Genomic DNA, 17867 nt, shown 5'->3' with positions numbered 1-17867 from the left:
AGCGGAAGTTCCTCGTACATCTCACGGAGGGGGTGAGTCGTCGGGGCAGGTCCCGCCAGCGAATCTACAAAATGTATAAACATTTATATATTATTTAAATGTTACATAAAACAGTATAACATACATCAACAAACATTAAACATAATGGCAAAATGGACAACAATGTCCCAACCCAGCATCATAATAATTGCATAAATAATTGCACTTGTAACCGAATGAAATTTAAATGGTATTCCAATTAATTTTTTCATTAAGCCCATTAGGGGCTATGGTCCCTAACCGGATAATCCATCTTGATTCTTTCAGCAAGAGCTCACGAGCTCTATTGCCACCTCTCAATGTCATAGGCACATGATCTATGATAAGATATTTTAACATTTCAAGCCTGTGTCCAGCAGATTTAAAATGTTTGGCTACCGGTTGGTCAATTGACCTACCCTGTAGAGCAAGACGTATAGCAGACCGATGAGCCGTCATCCTTTCGGTGAATTTTCTGGTAGTCTGTCCCACATAGTATAGTCCACAAGGACAAACAATAATGTATACCACATGAGACATATTACAGGTAAGTACATAACGTATGTCAAACTGTTTGCCTGTATGGGGATGGGCAAAGGTCTTACAAGGAATCAGATGAACACATGTGGCACAGCCACAGCATCTGTAACATCCAGGGGATTTTCTATAAATATTAGGGGGTAATGCTACCCCCCTCCCTGTTATATCTGCCCTTACCAACCTGTCTTTTAAATTACTACCCCTTTTAAAGGCAGCTATCGGTCGGCTATTATTCAGCCCCTTGAGCTCCGGATCTGTCTTAATAATGGGCCAAAGGGCATTGGTCGCTCTTTTGATAACAGGACTGGCTGTAGTGTAATCTGATGTCCATGGGATCAGATTGCTGGTACTGCGTGCCACGGGATTGAGAAGATCAGATCTAGACATATTGAGTACTTTTAGTTTTTGTGAGTTTAAAGTCTTGCTATTATAACCTCGTGCTTCAAATTTACTGATAAGTGTATCTAATTGTTTGGGAACTTTATCAGCATCACTAGTGATGCGCGCTAAGCGCATCATTTGTGACATAGGCAGGCCTTTTTTCAGTGCTTCAGGATGGTGACTAGAATTCATAAGAAATGTATTCCTGTCAGTGTCTTTAATAAAAACTTCAGTAGATATTAAATTATTAGTAACTTGCACCTTCACATCTAAGAAATTGATTTCCTGCGAGCTGTATGAAAAAGTAAATTTAATTGGGGAAGCCCTGTTATTAACATCATGCATCACCCTCTCCAGGAGTTCAGCACCTCCTGACCACAGCAGGAATACATCGTCGATGTATCTGGTGTACCACATAATATGTTTATTAATTTCCTGATCCTGAAAAAATATCTGAGATTCCTCCTCAAACATAAATATATTCGCGTAGGAAGGTGCCACGGCAGAACCCATGGCACACCCCCTACGCTGCAAATAAAAGTTTCCATCAAACAAAAAATAATTTTTAGTTAAAGTTAATTCTAAGAGGCGTAAAAACAAGGCATTGTCAAACTCAGTATTACTCAAATTCCGTTCTAGGAAATTACTCATAGCTGATAGACCACCGGCATGTGGGATTGATGTATATAGACTGCAAACATCTAGAACCACCATGAGTGTACCAGAAGGAATACTGTTGATGGAAATTAATTTCTTTAGAAATGAGGTAGTGTCTTTCAAAAACGTATCCTGATTCAGGAGTAGAGGCTGTAGGATACAGTAGTCTAGTAATTGTGAGACTGGTTGTAGAAGGGAGTCCCGAGCCGAGATTATCGGTCGTCCAGGCGGTTTTTCTTTATTCTTATGAAGTTTAGGGAGAGTGTAGATTACCGGAACCTTCGGAAAACGAACCAAAAGGGCATCATATAGTTTAGGTGGAATCTTATTCGAAGATCTTGCTTCATCCAGAATACCCATGAGCTCTCTCTGATAGTCCATGGTAGGGTCTTTACTTAACTTTTTATAGATGGCAGAGTCTGATAGTTGAGACATAATTTCAGAGCGATAGTCCCCAATGTCCTGGAGGACAATAGCCCCACCCTTATCGGCGGGCCGGATTACGAGGTCTTTTGCATGGAGCCATGGTGAATTTCTCTACAGCTTTATCATTATGTTGATAAAGCTGTAGAGAAATTCACCATGGCTCCATGCAAAATAAGACATAACTTATCTAAAGAGGAAATAGGGGCTCTGAAAAACCTAGAGTCCTATGAAGACCTCGTAATCCGGCCCGCCGATAAGGGTGGGGCTATTGTCCTTTTGGTTCGTTTTCCGAAGGTTCCGGTAATCTACACTCTCCCTAAACTTCATAAGAATAAAGAAAAACCGCCTGGACGACCGATAATCTCGGCTCGGGACTCCCTTCTACAACCAGTCTCACAATTACTAGACTACTGTATCCTACAGCCTCTACTCCTGAATCAGGATACGTTTTTGAAAGACACTACCTCATTTCTAAAGAAATTAATTTCCATCAACAGTATTCCTTCTGGTACACTCATGGTGGTTCTAGATGTTTGCAGTCTATATACATCAATCCCACATGCCGGTGGTCTATCAGCTATGAGTAATTTCCTAGAACGGAATTTGAGTAATACTGAGTTTGACAATGCCTTGTTTTTACGCCTCTTAGAATTAACTTTAACTAAAAATTATTTTTTGTTTGATGGAAACTTTTATTTGCAGCGTAGGGGGTGTGCCATGGGTTCTGCCGTGGCACCTTCCTACGCGAATATATTTATGTTTGAGGAGGAATCTCAGATATTTTTTCAGGATCAGGAAATTAATAAACATATTATGTGGTACACCAGATACATCGACGATGTATTCCTGCTGTGGTCAGGAGGTGCTGAACTCCTGGAGAGGGTGATGCATGATGTTAATAACAGGGCTTCCCCAATTAAATTTACTTTTTCATACAGCTCGCAGGAAATCAATTTCTTAGATGTGAAGGTGCAAGTTACTAATAATTTAATATCTACTGAAGTTTTTATTAAAGACACTGACAGGAATACATTTCTTATGAATTCTAGTCACCATCCTGAAGCACTGAAAAAAGGCCTGCCTATGTCACAAATGATGCGCTTAGCGCGCATCACTAGTGATGCTGATAAAGTTCCCAAACAATTAGATACACTTATCAGTAAATTTGAAGCACGAGGTTATAATAGCAAGACTTTAAACTCACAAAAACTGAAAGTACTCAATATGTCTAGATCTGATCTTCTCAATCCCGTGGCACGCAGTACCAGCATTCTGATCCCATGGACATCAGATTACACTACAGCCAGTCCTGTTATCAAAAGAGCGACCAATGCCCTTTGGCCCATTATTAAGACAGATCCGGAGCTCAAGGGGCTGAATAATAGCCGACCGATAGCTGCCTTTAAAAGGGGTAGTAATTTAAAAGACAGGTTGGTAAGGGCAGATATAACAGGGAGGGGGGTAGCATTACCCCCTAATATTTATAGAAAATCCCCTGGATGTTACAGATGCTGTGGCTGTGCCACATGTGTTCATCTGATTCCTTGTAAGACCTTTGCCCATCCCCATACAGGCAAACAGTTTGACATACGTTATGTACTTACCTGTAATATGTCTCATGTGGTATACATTATTGTTTGTCCTTGTGGACTATACTATGTGGGACAGACTACCAGAAAATTGATTTATTTTTACTGGGCACCGGAGCAGTTGCATTGGAATTGGAGTGCCAGCAAAACTGGGTTGGATATATATATATATAGTGAGCAGATCAGGATAAGATTGCCATTCCCTGGGGTAGACGGGAGCACTTTATTACAGAAGCCAAAATAGGATTACGCCAGTCCAGAGTATTTGGTACAAAGAACCTCAGCTATTTTTATTTGCAGCAAACAAAAAACAAGACATAAACAGAAATCCTGGCCTGTCCGACTCTGACTAGACATAAAGATTCCTCTCTATGTATGAGAAGGACCGACTGTCCAATTCACAAAAACAGCAGTTCAATACATCACTTACTTCAGGCAGTAATGGTGTCTCTCTCTCTTTCTCTGCAGTCCAGCAGCTTGCTCCCCAGGCCATGAGAGACTTCCTTCCCAGGCTGACAGGCTTTTATTACACCCATGCCCAGGGCTGCCATCAGAAATTCTGGGGCCCAGGACTGACAAAATAGACAGGGCCCCTCCACCCAAAAAAAATGATTCTGCGCACCGCTCCACACCTATGTGATGTCATACATTCTGACGTTACATATAGGTGGAGCATTGTGGACCTACAGGAACGGTTCACAGAGAGCTGATACGCAGGGAAGGCTTGTTTTAAGAAGCCTGCCGTTGTTTCACAGCCTGATGCTGCTCTCCTGATATTGGTAGTAGGAGCCAGGGGTGGGCCCCCCTCTCTGTAAGGGTCCGTTACACCAGCCCCCACAGTTTCCCCCTGATGGCTGCCCAGCCCATGCCTGTGTTAGCACTGATTAGCCTTCTCTTAGGCTACAGGCCCTAAAGACCTGGACTGGGCATAATGGATGAAGCCCGCTCTCACTTGCCATCCATAACCCCAGAAATCCTTATCCGGCTGTGTTGATAGGGGGAGGACCTCCAGCTGCATTGCTAGGGGGAGGAGGAGATTACCTTCCGGGTCCAGGCTGCCTGAAGGAAGGTATGCCGGAGGGAGGCAGGGAAGCATCTGCAGTGGTGGCGGCGGCGGAGGCGGCCGGCGATAAAAAGTCCATAGGCTTTTATAGGGTATCGCCATCCAAAGATGGTGATATCCTGGTTGGCGAAAACTTGGTGGTCGGGGTCTTGGTACATTTGAAAATGTGGCAAAATCTCTGAAAACGGGGGTTTACCGTATTTTTCCCTTAGTACATCCCGCCCACTTTGAGCAATGGACCGGAACAAGACTCATGACAGCCTCTTAAAGGCACAGTGTCACACGTTGTCCAAATCGTCCAATGTTAGCAAAGGACCGGCCACATAGTCAGGCGGTGTATGATAAAATAGAGGTGAACAATAAATATAATCTACGGGAGCAGGTTCCAACATAAGGTTCCAAGAATATAGGGAGCATCTAAGAAACATATCTAAAATACGACTATATATTACACAAGACACAGCTAAAACTCTATTCCACGCTCTCATTATCTCCCACATTGATTATTGCAATAGTCTCTTGACCGGTCTTACTAAGAAGAGACTCTCACCACTATAATCCATACTGAATGCAGCTGCGAGGCTAATCTTCCTCGCTAGACGTTCGTTGTCTGCAGATCCGCTCTGTCAGTCCCTCCATTGGTTACCTGTATTCTACCGTATTAAATATAAAATACTTTTACTCACATACAAGGCTATTAACCAAACTGCACCAACATACTTCTCTTCACTTATCTCAAAATATCTCCCTACCCAACCTCTCCGCTCTTCACAAGATCTGCGTCTCTCATCCACACTCATTATTTGTTCACACTCAAAATTACAGGTCTTTGGAGGTCATTCAGACCCGATCGCGCGCTAGCTTTTTTTGTAGCAGTGCGATCGGGTCTGAATTGCGCATGCGTATGCTCCGCAATGCACAGGCACGTTGGCCACCGGCGACGGGGATCGCCGGACAGCGACGGCTTTAACGAAGAAAGCGATCGCACCAGAGATCGCAAGAAGATTGACAGGAAGAGGCTGTTTGTGGGTGTCAACTGACCGTTTGTAGGGAGTGTCCGGAAAATCGCAGGCGTGCCCAGCCGTTTGGAGGGAGGATTCCTGACGTCAGCTCCTGGCCGGATCATCGCAGCGGCTAAGTAAGTCCGGAGATGTGCAGAGACTAGACAAAATTTTGTTTGTGCAGCTCTCTGCACGAACAATCGCACCCCTACACAGCGTTTAACCCCTCCCCCTATAGGCGGAACTACCTGATCGCAGGAATGCAAAAAACCGCCTGCGTGCAATCAGGTCTGAATCACCCCCTTTATCCAGGCAAGTGCCATGTGGGTGTGGCCAGTGCCATGTGGGTGTGGTCACTGCTGTTTGCGCATGTCCAGTGCCACGTGGGTGTGGTCAGTGCTGTTTGGGCATGGCCAGTGCCACGTGGGTGTGGTCACTGCTGTTTGTGCGTGTCCAGTGCCATGTGGGTGTGGTCACTGCTGTTTGCGCGTGTCCAGTGCCATGTGGGTGTGGTCAGTGCTGTTTAGCCTATTGTGCTATCATGCGACAAAGATGATGGGCCTATGTTTATGTGGAGGCCTGGAGGTGTTGTCCCAACCGCCCCATTGTTAATCCGGCCCATATGAAGAAACAATGGAGCATATGAAAGAAGCAACAAAGCCATTCTGTGAGATGTCCTGATACTCCCGCTCCCACTCACTCTACATCAGGGGTGGGGAACCTCCGGCCTGTGGGCCGTATAAGGCCCACAAAGCCACTTGTTCCGGCCCACTGCTGTGTGTGTGTGTGTGTGTGTGTGTGTGTGTGTGTGTGTGTGTGTGTCAAGTGAGGAGGGTGCAGCGTGCGCCTCTCCTGCCCCTTTGTGTTCAGTCCAGTGGCGGAGTGTCTCAGCTGTCAGGGCATGGAGGAGAGCACAGCTATGTCCAGGGGCAGCGGCGTGTAGGATCTCAAACCAGCCGCCAGTTCGTGAGCCAATCAGAGCTCGCGGACCTGCAGCCAATCAGGAGCCGCCGCTGCCGGTCTGCGAGCTCTGATTGGCTCTCGACCCGGTGGCTGGTTTGAGGTCCTACACATTGCCGCTCAACATAACTGTGCTCTCCTCTCTGCCTGGCCCTTGACAGCTGAGACACGCCACCACCAGACTGAGCACTAAGGGGCAGGAGAGGCGCACGCTGCGCTCTCCTCCCCTGACACACACACTCAGCAGCAGTGAGCAGCACAGTGGGGTGGGTGGCATATGTGGAGTATTATGTATCTGGCACTGTGGGGCAATGTGTATCTGGCACTGTGGGATATCTGGCACTGGGGGGGCATGTATACCTGGCACTGGGGGTTATCTGGCACTGGGGGGGCATGTATACCTGGCACTGGGGGATATCTGGCACTGGGGGCATATCTAGCACAAGGGGGCATATATACCTGGCACTGGGGGATATCTGGCACTGGGGGGGCATGTTATACCTGGCACTGGGGGATATCTGGCACTGGGGGGGGCATGTATACCTGGCACTGGGGGATATCTGGCACTGGGGGCATATCTGGCACAGGGGGGCATATATACCTGGCACTGGGGGATATCTGGCACAGGGGGGCATGTATACCTGGCACTGGAGGATATCTGGCACTGGGGGCATATCTGGCACTGTAGGGGCATTTTTGTATCTGGCACGGGGGGCAATGTATATCTGACACAGTGGGGGCATTTGTGTATCTAGCACTGTGGGGCAATGTGTATCTGGCACTGTGGGGCAATGTGTATCTGGCACTGTGAAGTAGTGTGCATCTGGCACTGTGGGGCAAGGTGCATCTGGTACTGTGGGGCAATATGTATCTGGCACTGTGGGGCAATGTGTATCTGGCACTGTGGGGCAATGTGTATCTGGTACTGTGGGGCAATATGTATCTGGCACTGTGGGGCAATGTGTATCTGGTACTGTGGGGCAATATGTATCTGGCACTGTGGGGCAATGTGTATCTGGCACTGTGGGGCTAGGTGCATCTGGCACTGTGGGGCAATGTGTATCTGGCACTGTGGGGCAATATGTATCTAGCACTGTAGGCCAATGTGTATCTGGCACTGTGGGGCAATGTGTATCTGGCACTGTGCGGCAATGTGTATCTGGCACTGTGGGGCAATGTGTATCTGGCACTGTGGGGCAATGTGTATCTGGCACTGTGGGGTAATGTATAACTGGCACTGTGGGGCACTGTGTATCTGGCACTGTGGGGCAATGTGTATCTGGCACTGTGGGGTAATGTATAACTGGCACTGTGGGGCACTGTGTATCTGGCACTGTGGGGCAATGTGTATCTAGCACTGTAGGCCAATGTGTATCTGGCACTGTGGGGCAATGTGTATCTGGCACTGTGCGGCAATGTGTATCTGGCACTGTGCGGCAATGTGTATCTGGCACTGTGGGGCAATGTGTATCTGGCACTGTGGGGCAATGTGTATCTGGCACTGTGGGGTAATGTATAACTGGCACTGTGGGGCAATGTGTATCTGGCACTGTGGGGTAATGTATAACTAGCACTGTGGGGCAATGTGTATCTGGCACTGTGGGGCAATGTGTATCTGGCACTGTGGGGTAATGTATAACTGGCACTGTGGGGCAGTGTGTATCTGGCACTGTGGGGCAATGTGTATCTGGCACTGTGGGGCAATGTGTATCTGGCACTGTGGGGTAATGTATAACTGGCACTGTGGGGCAATGTGTATCTGGCACTGTGGGGCAATGTGTATCTGGCATTGTGGGGCAATGTGTTGTATCTGGCACTGTGCGGCAATGTGTATCTGGCACTGTGGGGCAATGTGTATCTGGCACTGTGGGGTAATGTATAACTGGCACTGTGGGGCAATGTGTATCTGGCACTGCACTATTGGGGGCATATGTGTGTCATGTCCCATTTTAATTGGCCACACCCATTTTTTGGCGTGCGAACGCACACAGTACCACTAAGGGGCATATGTACTGGGGGCATAACTACTGGGGGCAGGCTTATTTTTTAAGTTGATAATTTTTGTATGGCCCCCGAAGGATTTTATAAATATCCATGGCCCTTAGTAGAAAAATGGTTACTCACCCCTGCTCTACATTCTAGATTATCATTTGCATAAAATGAAAAAAATATATTGGTTTTCTTTCTCTTACAGGGGGGGGTGTATCAAGCCTTGGAGAGAGATAAACAGGAGACGTTGCCTAAAGTAACCAATGAGCGTCTCTGTCATTTCATAGACTGTGCTAGATAAATGCAGCATCTCCACTTTAGCTCTCTCCCGGGCTTGATACATCTCCCCCCACAGTAAAAAACTTTGTGTTGGTGCTTTTACGGCTGTGTAAGACAACAATGTCCCTCTGGGGTAAGCTGACATTTCTCTCTCTCTCTATACAGTATACAGTATATAAGTATCGTTGAAAGTGGGTCACTGCAGCCCACTGACGTCATAATAAGTGTCAGCAGGAAGATCACAGCTTCAGCAGCTCTGTCAGATGGACTTGCAGGAAAGTAACGCGGGCAGCCTCCAGCTGGAGCGTATAAGCTTCTGCTTCCCCTGCACTTTTATTTCTCCTTGCTAGAACAATGAGGAACGTTGGGAACATTTTCATGATACGCTCCCGAAGAGCAATGTGTAACGCAGCCTCTCCAAAGCACAAAGGACTTCTGGGTAATGTCATACCAATGATGTACCCATTAGGTTATACAGGGCTCTGCTGAGATCACATGATCTGGTCACCTGGGCTGAGTCAACACTATACTGTAGCATATAGTTGTCAGTCTAACTACAATCACAGTATTAAGCACAATGGAACTTATTCAGAATTGCATGTAATTGGTTTTGGATAAATAGTCCCGAAATATAATATTGTACTGCTGCAATATCATGCCAATAAAGTATCACTCCTTTCAGGGCCACACTGCCACCAATTACAAATAGTCCCATATAGTAGATTAAACAATCCCATAAAAATACAATGGCCCTCATTCCGAGTTGTTCGCTCGGTATTTTTCATCGCATCGCAGTGAAAATCCGCTTAGTACGCATGCGCAATGTTCGCACTGCGACTGCGCCAAGTAACTTTACTATGAAGAAAGTAATTTTACTCACGGCTTTTTCTTCGCTCCGGCGATCGTAATGTGATTGACAGGAAATGGGTGTTACTGGGCGGAAACACGGCGTTTCAGGGGCGTGTGGCTGAAAACGCTACCGTTTCCTGAAAAAACGCAGGAGTGGCCGGGGAAACGGTGGGAGTGCCTGGGCGAACGCTGGGTGTGTTTGTGACGTCAACCAGGAACGACAAGCACTGAAATGATCGCACAGGCAGAGTAAGTCTGGAGCTACTCTGAAACTGCTAAGTAGTTAGTAATCGCAATATTGCGAATACATCGGTCGCAATTTTAAGAAGCTAAGATTCACTCCCAGTAGGCGGCGGCTTAGCGTGTGTAACTCTGCTAAATTCGCCTTGCGACCGATCAACTCGGAATGAGGGCCAATAAGTACAAAGTAATGAATAAGGAAGTAAATAGTCCTGATGAGACAGTCTGGGAAAGGTGAGATAGTTCAGTCACCTACAGTATAATCACCTAGTACTATAGTCACCTAGCACTACACTGTAATAACCTAGTACTACAGTATATTCACCTAGCACTACAGTATAATCACCTAGCACTACAGTATAATAACCTAGTACTACAGTATATTCACCTAGCACTACAGTATAATCACCTAGCACTACAGTATAATCACCTAGTACTACAGTATAGTCACCTAGCACTACACTATAATCACCTAGTACTACAGTAGGGTTCATTACGATATGCCGGCGGTCGGGCTCCCGGCGACCAGCATACCGGCGCCGGGAGCCCGATCGCCGGCTTACCGACAGTGTGGCGAGCGCAAATGAGCCCCTTGCGGGCTTGCTGCACTCGCCACGCTATGGGCACGGTGGCGCGCTACGCGCGCCACACTATTTTATTCTCCCTCCAGGGGGGTCGTGGACCCCCACGAGGGAGAATAAGTGTTGGTATGCCGGCTGTCGGGCTCCCGGCGCCGGTATGCTGGTCGCCGGGAGCCCGACCGCCGGCATACTGAAGACAACCCCTACAGTATAGTCACCTAGCACTACAGTATAATCACCTAGTGTGGCATACTGGAATGTTAGGAGACAAGAGATATTGGAAAGTTCCAAAAGCCATTTAATTCTTATCAGTGAGTGGGGGAGTTTTATGGCCCCAAAACCAGTTCTGGCAGACCCTGCCACATCTAGGGGGTTAGGACAGGAAGTGCAGGGGGATTTTAGCAAAAGGAACAAAGCACAGGACAGTTCAGTGTGAGCCGAGGACTGAGATGGAGGGCACAGGCTAGTGTCCAGGAGAAACGCAGTCTGGGGACTGTGGAACAAGCATCTATAACTCCACAGTCCCTGGCATTATGGAACAGCATGTAGGTGCTGCTAGGAAGAGCAAGAGATATCCAGATTTGCAGTGTGAGAGCAGTAACAGCATGAACAATCAGTGGAAGAAATAAAGGGGATCTTCACCTTCAGGGGTACCCCAGAAGCAGGACGGGAGGTGTGTTAGGGTCTCCTGCCCTGTGCTGCCACGTCGTCATGGCAACCGGGAGACAAGTGCTAGTGGAGTAACCTGAGCGCAGCTGATACTCCGGTTCGGGTCTTTTGCTGTGCAGTGGTTATAGGCTCTGTGCACGGCAGGGGATCCGGTGCTGGTTTTTGTGCTCACAGTCTGTGAGGTCTGAGTGGGGCGTGGACAGCACCTGCTTTATAAGGCCTCTTTTCAGGGTAAGCAGATGCTGCTGAATCTCTGTTGGTTAGTCAGTTCATGAAAGTTAGCCAGTACTGTGTAGCTTTGTATTTGTTTGTTGCTTACTGCAAATAGGCCTGGGGATTTGGTATTACACTCTGCCAATCCAGACCTAGCAGTAAGACTGGAGTCAGTCGTTTAGCTTGCTGGGGTTCTGTTATTACTCTGTGAACTTAGCAAGTTTGCGGCTGTATTCTAACACTTGCCTGTCTAATCCTGTCTCACTGTGCTAGGTGTCAGGGGTCAGTTTAGTGGCAGTAAGCTTAAACCTGTGCACTGCAAGTGAGAATCAGGATTGTGGAGGCTCTCCTTGTGTCTATCATTCCATCTCTGACCAAGGAGTTTACTGCCACACCCGTTGGTAACCCTTTAGGGTTTTGCTGTTGCCCTTAGCAACAGCATTTCGGGTTCTCTACGTATTAAAACACAACATCTTGCTTTTTACATCTGAGCAGTTCTAATACAAGGGAGATACCCAGTTCCTTAGCCTCTGGGCTTCTCTGTTCACTGTGTGTGTATTTTGTTACCCTATCACCTTCTGTGTACGTTATGTCATATTCCCCAGTTTGTCTGTGAGTCCATTTGTTTTGCATAACAGTTCAAACACCAGTACATTCCTGCAGACACTGGAGTGCATAACAGTTCTGACACTAGTACTTTCCTGCAGGCACTGGTGTGCATAACATATTCAGCAGCCTAATACTCCTGTTGAAATTTTGTGGGAATATGGAGCATACCCCTCAAAATACGTTGCAACAGGTGGTCGATCAGGTGCAGGTCCTGACTCGACAATTTAATGATTTGTCCATTAAAATGCACACCTCCCAGGCTGCTGGCGGAGCTCCCGCAGCAGCAGCACCTGCAGGGGTTAAGGAGCCGAAAGTAAATCTCCCGGATCGTTTTTCTGGAGATCGCTCGCAGTTCTTTTGTTTCAAGGAGAGCTGCAAGCTATACTTCCGGCTTAGGCCTCAGTCTTCTGGGTCGGAGATTCAGCGGGTGGGCATAGTGATTTCCTTGCTACAAGGAGACCCACAGGTCTGGGCATATGGGTTGCAGCCTGACTGTCCGTCGCTTAAAAGTGTTGATGCTTTTTTTACGGCACTGGGCATGTTGTATGATGACCCTGACAAGACGGCCTCAGCCGAGGCTCAGATTTCGATCCTTAAGCAAGGGCGAAGGCCAGTTGAGGTTTACTGTACGGAGTTTCGGAGGTTGGCCCATGATACCCAGTGGAATGACCCAGCCCTGAGACACCAGTACCGAAGAGGTCTTTCTAACCAGATAAAGGACCAACTGGTACAATATCCCTTGCCTGATAGCTTGGATCAGCTCATGCAGTTATCCATCCGGGTGGATAGACGGCTGAGAGAGCGTAGGCTTGAAAGGGAGACTGAGATTTCCTTCCTTCCCAAGGGAACCTCAGACTCTGAGGAATTTTCTGAGGAGCCTATGCAGATTGGGGCTACCCGCCTCTCCTCGCGTGAGAAGACGCGGAGGAGACAGCAGGGGTTGTGTTTGTACTGTGGGAATAAAGGTCATGTGGTAGTATCATGCCCAGAAAAGCCGGAAAACTTCAGGGCCTGAGGGTGATGGGAAATATCCTGTCAGGCCAGAAGTCAGAATTTCCCAAGAAGACTTTTATCATTCCGGTGACCTTGAAGATCCTCGGTCAAACTGTCAAGACTGAGGCCTTTGTGGACAGTGGGGCCGACGGGGTTTTTATGGACCGCCAATTCGCCCTAAAACACTCTGTTCCCTTAGTACCCTTGGCATCGGAAATTGAGATTTGTGGGTTAAACGGGGAACCATTATCCCAAGGTAAAATTACCTCTTGCACTAGCCAGATTTCTTTGTTTATTGGAGCTACACACTCTGAAAAATTGTCCTTTTATGTGACTGTCTGTACTTTTGCCCCATTGGTGTTGGGGTTACCCTGGTTAAGGGCCCACAATCCTCAATTTGACTGGGTCTCTGGGGAGATTCTTAGTTGGGGTACTGATTGTTTCAGGAGTTGCTTGAGCCTTCCAGTCAGGCTCTCGCAGCTAAGTTTGCCAGGATTGCCAGGGTGTTATGCAGATTTTGCGGACGTGTTCTCTAAAAAAGTTGCAGAGGTACTACCTCCCCATCGCCCCTATGACTGTGCCATTGATTTGTTGCCAAATGCTAAGCTTCCCAAGAGCAGGTTGTACTCCCTGTCACGTCCTGAGACTCAGGCTATGGCAGAGTACATTCAGGAGAACTTGGCTAAGGGATTTATCAGACCTTCACAGTCTCCAGTTGGGTCGGGGTTCTTCTTCGTGGGTAAAAAGGACGGTTCGTTGCGACCCTGCATCGACTTCAGGGAATTGAACCGTATCACGATTAAAAACTCATACCCACTGCCTCTCATTTCGGTCTTGTTTGACCAGCTTCGTACTGCCACCATTTTTTCTAAGATTGACCTACGCGGTGCGTACAATCTAATCCGAATAAGAGAGGGGGATGAATGGAAGACTGCCTTTAATACCCACTCAGGGCATTATGAATATTTGGTGATGCCTTTTGGGCTCTGTAATGCCCCGGCAGTCTTCCAGGATTTCATGAATGATGTGCTCAGGGAATATTTGGATAGATTCTTAGTTGTATACTTAGATGACATCCTAATCTTCTCCCATTCCCTGGAGGAACATCGGAAGCATGTACGCTTAGTCCTCCAGAAACTCAGAGACCACCGGCTTGGGGCGAAGCTGGAGAAGTGCGAATTTGAAGTTCAGCAAATCGCATTTCTAGGATATATTATCTCCCCAGAAGGTTTCCAAATGGAGGGTTCCAAGGTACAGGCAGTCCTGGATTGGGTGCAGCCCACTAGTTTGAAGGCGCTTCAGCGTTTCCTGGGCTTTGCGAATTTTTATAGACGATTTATCGCTGGATTTTCGTCTATAGTGGCGCCCTTGGTGGCACTCACTAAGAAAGGGGCGGATGTTGCTCACTGGTCTTGTGAGGCTAAAGCGGCATTTGCCCGTCTCAAAAGGGCATTTGTTTCGGCCAAGGTGCTGCGACACCCAGATCCAGAGCGTCCTTTTGTGGTGGAGGTGGATGCCTCTGAGATGGGTATTGGGGCAGTGCTTTCTCAGATGGGAGTGTCTGATAATCGCCTTCATCCCTGTGCTTACTTTTCCCGTAAATTTTCGCCTGCCGAGATGAATTATGACGTGGGTAACCGGGAATTGTTGGCTATTAAGGATGCACTCGAGGAGTGGAGACACTGGCTTGAGGGGGCTAAGTTTGTGGTCTCAATTCTCACTGACCATAAGAATCTGGCATATTTAGAGTCAGCGAAGCGTCTCAATGCCAGGCAGGCACGATGGGCTTTGTTTTTTGCTCGCTTTAATTTTTTGATAACATATCGCCCTGGGTCAAAAAACATCAAGGCTGATGCGCTCTCGCGGAGTTTTGCTCCAATCCAGGAGACCACCGAGGAGCCGTTGCCCATTGTTTCCCCATCATGTATTAAAGTGGGCATTACCCAGGACCTCTTATCATTAGTCCTTAGAGCACAGGAGCAGGCTCCTCCAGACCTTCCGGTAGGTCTTTTGTTTGTGCCTCCTAGGTTAAGACAGCGAGTGTTCCTGGAATTCCATGCCAAGAAGTCGGCAGGTCACCCGGGTATTGCCAGAACTCGGGAGTTGCTATCTAGGGCGGTGTGGTGGCCCTCGGTGGCTAAGGATGTGGATCAGTGGGTTCGGGCATGTGACATCTGTGCCCGAAATAAGACTCCTAGAGGGGTTCCTGTTGGCCCATTACATCCACTCTCTATCCCATCTAAGCCATGGACCCACATTTCAATGGATTTTGTGGTGGACTTGCCCAAATCCTCGGGGATGACAGCCATCTGGGTTGTCGTTGACAGGTTTTCGAAGATGGCGCACTTCGTTCCACTGGTTGGGCTGCCATCAGCCAGATGCCTGTCTGAATTATTTATGCTGCATGTTGTGCGTCTCCACGGGTTGCCACTTGATGTGGTCTCTGACCGCGGATCCCAGTTTGTGGCCAAATTCTGGAGGGCATTTTGTTCCGATCTCCAGATTTCTGTCAGCTTGTCGTCAGGCTACCATCTGCAGTCTAATGGGCAGACTGAAAGGGTGAACCAGTCCTTGGAGCAGTTCCTCAGGTGTTATGTCTCCAAGTGTCAGACTGACTGGGTTGCTCATCTGTCCATGGCGGAGTTTGCCTATAACAACGTGGCTCACTCTGCTACAGGGATCTCTCCCTTCCTTTGTGTGTATGGGCATCATCCTAAGGCCAATTCTTTTGACCCCCTGGACTCCACGCCTGGTGGTTCCTCTGTGGTTTCGGTCCTTAGAGGTATTTGGCGGAAAGTGAAGAAAGCCCTTGTGTCTGTGTCATTAGTGACCAAAAGGGTTTTTGATAAGCGGAAAAGACCCTGCAGCTTCAAATTAGGAGACTTCGTCTGGTTGTCTACCAAGAATTTGAAGTTGAGACAGCCATCTCATAAGTTAGGGCCCCGGTTCATCGGCCCTTATAAGATCACCAGGGTTATCAATCCGGTGGCTTTTCAGTTAGATCTGCCCCGTTCTTTGGGTATCAATAAAACATTTCATTGTTCCCTTTTAAAACGGGCGATTAGTAATCCATCTTCCAGTGGAAGACCTTCCCCTCTTCTGATACGTGGCCAGAGGGAGTTTGTTGTTGAAAGGATTCTTGACTCCAAGGTGGTTCGGGGTCGGCTGTCATTTTTGGTGCACTGGAAGGGGTATGGCCCGGAGGAGCGGTCGTGGGTGCGCAGTTGTGATCTTCATGCCCCCAGACTGATACGCTCTTTCTTCTCGCAGTTCCCCGATAAACCCGGTGGTAGGGGTTCTTTGACCCCTCGTCAGAGGGGGGGTACTGTTAGGGTCTCCTGCCCTGTGCTGCCACGTCGTCATGGCAACCGGGAGACAAGTGCTAGTGGAGTAACCTGAGCGCAGCTGATACTCCGGTTCGGGTCTTTTGCTGTGCAGTGGTTATAGGCTCTGTGCACGGCAGGGGATCCGGTGCTGGTTTTTGTGCTCACAGTCTGTGAGGTCTGAGTGGGGCGTGGACAGCACCTGCTTTATAAGGCCTCTTTTCAGGGTAAGCAGATGCTGCTGAATCTCTGTTGGTTAGTCAGTTCATGAAAGTTAGCCAGTACTGTGTAGCTTTGTATTTGTTTGTTGCTTACTGCAAATAGGCCTGGGGATTTGGTATTACACTCTGCCAATCCAGACCTAGCAGTAAGACTGGAGTCAGTCGTTTAGCTTGCTGGGGTTCTGTTATTACTCTGTGAACTTAGCAAGTTTGCGGCTGTATTCTAACACTTGCCTGTCTAATCCTGTCTCACTGTGCTAGGTGTCAGGGGTCAGTTTAGTGGCAGTAAGCTTAAACCTGTGCACTGCAAGTGAGAATCAGGATTGTGGAGGCTCTCCTTGTGTCTATCATTCCATCTCTGACCAAGGAGTTTACTGCCACACCCGTTGGTAACCCTTTAGGGTTTTGCGGTTGCCCTTAGCAACAGCATTTCGGGTTCTCTACGTATTAAAACACAACATCTTGCTTTTTACATCTGAGCAGTTCTAATACAAGGGAGATACCCAGTTCCTTAGCCTCTGGGCTTCTCTGTTCACTGTGTGTGTATTTTTTTACCCTATCACCTTCTGTGTACGTTATGTCATATTCCCCAGTTTGTCTGTGAGTCCATTTGTTTTGCATAACAGTTCAAACACCAGTACATTCCTGCAGACACTGGAGTGCATAACAGTTCTGACACTAGTACTTTCCTGCAGGCACTGGTGTGCATAACAAGGTGTGAGTCTGCGGGAGAGGACAAGCTGGGTGAGTGGTAGGAAATCACGTTTGGCGGAAGGCCCCCAGTAACGTGTCCATGAGAGATCCCGTTTAGATAGAGCCCCTAGCGAATGGGGGAGAGCACACTGAAATGAATCTCATTCTGCGGAAGCCGCACTACTGATTCCCAGAGACTGCGCTGGTATGTACTGTACTGTAATGCTGTCACATCATTGTTTATGCTGTTATTGCCAGTGAAGCAAATGAAAGGAGATGTAACCTGATGTAACCCATATGAATATTGTGCTGGAGAGAAGAAAAAGAAGTTAAATGTTACTGTCGTGATAACCCTGTCTGAACTGTGAATAAACTGCTTGCTTATGTAATGAGACGCTAAAAGATGGTAAATCTGCACAGAATACAATGTTAGTAATATTTATATAACTTTAGTAATTTGTTAAACCAACATAATGCTTACTACATAATGTGATGAGACGGCCTGGTGTGGAATGCTTTTTAATATGACTGGTGGACCGGCCGCTGCCCGGCTATCACACTAGTACTACAGTA

This window comes from Pseudophryne corroboree, chromosome 5 (genome assembly GCF_028390025.1).
Source record: "Pseudophryne corroboree isolate aPseCor3 chromosome 5, aPseCor3.hap2, whole genome shotgun sequence".
In the NCBI taxonomy this organism is placed as follows: Eukaryota; Metazoa; Chordata; class Amphibia; order Anura; family Myobatrachidae; genus Pseudophryne; species Pseudophryne corroboree.
This window is presented reverse-complemented; position numbering follows the sequence as displayed.